The sequence below is a fragment of the Onychostoma macrolepis genome, chromosome 01 (genome assembly GCF_012432095.1).
Source record: "Onychostoma macrolepis isolate SWU-2019 chromosome 01, ASM1243209v1, whole genome shotgun sequence".
Classification (NCBI taxonomy): Eukaryota; Metazoa; Chordata; class Actinopteri; order Cypriniformes; family Cyprinidae; genus Onychostoma; species Onychostoma macrolepis.
Genome location: NC_081155.1, coordinates 18851628 through 18854160, shown reverse-complemented (window position 1 = coordinate 18854160; position 2533 = coordinate 18851628).

Here is a 2533-nt window from a genome sequence, read left to right as displayed (position 1 = left end):
AGTTTAGCTCCAACCAAGTCAAGTCAAGTTGAGCTTTATTGTCATTCCGCTACATGTTGGGACATACAGTGGAACGAAATGTCGTGCCTCACAGGACCACAGTGCTACATAAATACAGGCATACAGCAATGGAATAAAACAGTATAAACCTATACACAACTATCCTACTGATAGAGTACTTGACCAGCTCCAAATCACTCCTGATTGCAAGTTTCTAGTAATCCTGAAGACATTGATTAGCTGGATCAGGTGTTTGATTAGGGTTGGAGCAAAACTGTGCAGAGCTGTGGCCCTCCAGGAATTGAGTTTGAGACCAATGCCATAGAAGAACCATTTTGGGTTCCCCAAAGAACCTTTGTGTAAAGAACATTTTAATAATCGAAAAAAAAAAAACTTTTTCCACTATAAAAACCTGTGCGATGCAAAGGTTCTCTCATTAAATAATTAAACTTTTCTTCTGTTTGACACCGAAAGCTATTATGTGGACTTCAATGGTGCTTGACTTCATGGAAGAAATTTATTTATTTTTTTGTTTGTTTCATTGAAATGTTAGTCAGGGTCTGACTTCGGGAACGATGTGGGTGAGTAAATGACAATTGAATTTTTATATTTTTGTGAACCATTCCTTTAACTTCATACAATGCTGTAAATAGCAACATTTTGTAAAAACCAAAAAATAGATGCTAATGGAGCCTATAAATATCCTCTTCACCCGACATCTTTGTACGCTTATCTCCATTTTGTCACTGTCAGCCTAGGAAAAGATTAGGCTGTGTACATATTGTTACCAATTACGTTCCAATCTGCATTAGAGAAATTACCATAATAAAGATTGGAGGTCGAATTTAAGGCTTTATTTGTTTGGGGGCTTAGGGTATCTGCTCTCCCGGAACGTTACAGTGGCCAAGCCCTGCCGTGGCACTCGTTATCTTTGCGCATAGCTAATGAAGCAGCGCTGCGGCACACACTGCACTTTTTCATTCATACCTCAGTGCCTTCGATTTGGCTATGAAGAGCTGCGCATTGGCAGTGTGACAAACGATAATACGAACAAAAATAGCTAGCTTTTTTCATGCACGTCAAGTTTTAGCTGAGGTTTGTTGTTGCCTACCCACTGAACTCTTTCAAACACGTACTACGCGCCTGTCAAGATGCAAGATGCATGTGTGTGGGCTTTTACTTTCAGATTCACGTTAACGCGTTATAATGTTCAGTGCAGGATGTGTTTCATGTTAAAACGAAAAAGGAAATAAAAAAGTATATATTTACAGTTGTGGTCAAAATTTTACACAGGCCTACACTTTGCAGTATCGGCAAAATGTTAATTATTTTAACAAAATAAGAGGGATCATACAGAATGCATGTTATTGAATAAGATACTTCACATAATATACATTTAAGTATAATCCACAAGAGATGATAACATTACCCCGTTCAAAAGTTTACATGCGCTTATGCATATTGTTATCAGGATGATCCACTGCTGTTTTTGTGATGGTTGTTCATGAATTCCTTGTTTGTCCTGAAATTAAACTACCCGCTTTTCTTCAGAAGAATGTCAGGTCCCACAAATTCTTTGATTTTCCAACATCTTTTGTGTATTTGAACCCTTTCCAGCAATGACTGTATGATTTTGAGATCCATATTTTCACACTAAGTACAACAGAGGCACTCATATACAACTCTTACAAAAAGCTCACTGACGCTCCAGAAGGAAACATGATGCATTAAGAGCCAGGGGTGTAAACCTTTTGAATTTGAAGATCAGGGTAAATTCAACTTATTTTGTCTTCTGGGAAACATGTGAGTATTTTCTGTGGCTTTTGAAGGGCAGTACTAAATGGGGAAAAAAATAATATTTCGGCAAAATAAGAGAAATGTACACATCGTCAGTATGTTCAAAAGTTTACACCCCTGGCTCTTAATGCATTGTTTTTCCTAATGGAGCATCAGTGAGCTTTTGAACTTTTTGTAATAGTTGCGTATGAGCCCCTCAGTTGTCTTCTGTGTGAAACGATGGATCTCAAAATCATAGAGTCATGATTGGAAAGGGTTCCAATATGCAAAAGAATTTGGTTTAAAAGAGAAAAATAAAAAATAAAATTGACAAACTGTACGATTGCCCAGTTGTTTGGGCACATGCTGTATTTTAAGGTGCCTGTAAGGAAAGTTAACACACTTGCTGTTTTCAAAAGGGGCACAAAGTCAAATAAATTCAGCACTCCAGGGTAGCCAGACTGCAAGTATCTCATTGTAGCCTCAGCAATGCAATATATCTTTTGTTCAGCTCCATTCCTCTTTCTCCTCCTGTAGTTAAACCATTATCTCAGTCTGCATGGATGCAACTGCACTATCAATCCACCGCCTCTCAGACAAATCAATGTCTCGCTCATATGAACTACTCGTAATTGTTTGCGAATCCTGTGGCCACAGGTAGAGTGATTTGCTGCTGAATTTCTGAATTGATCATAGTTTCTGTGTAGTTAGAGCCATTTTTGGATAGGATATGGGAGTGTCTGGCTTATCTGGGACA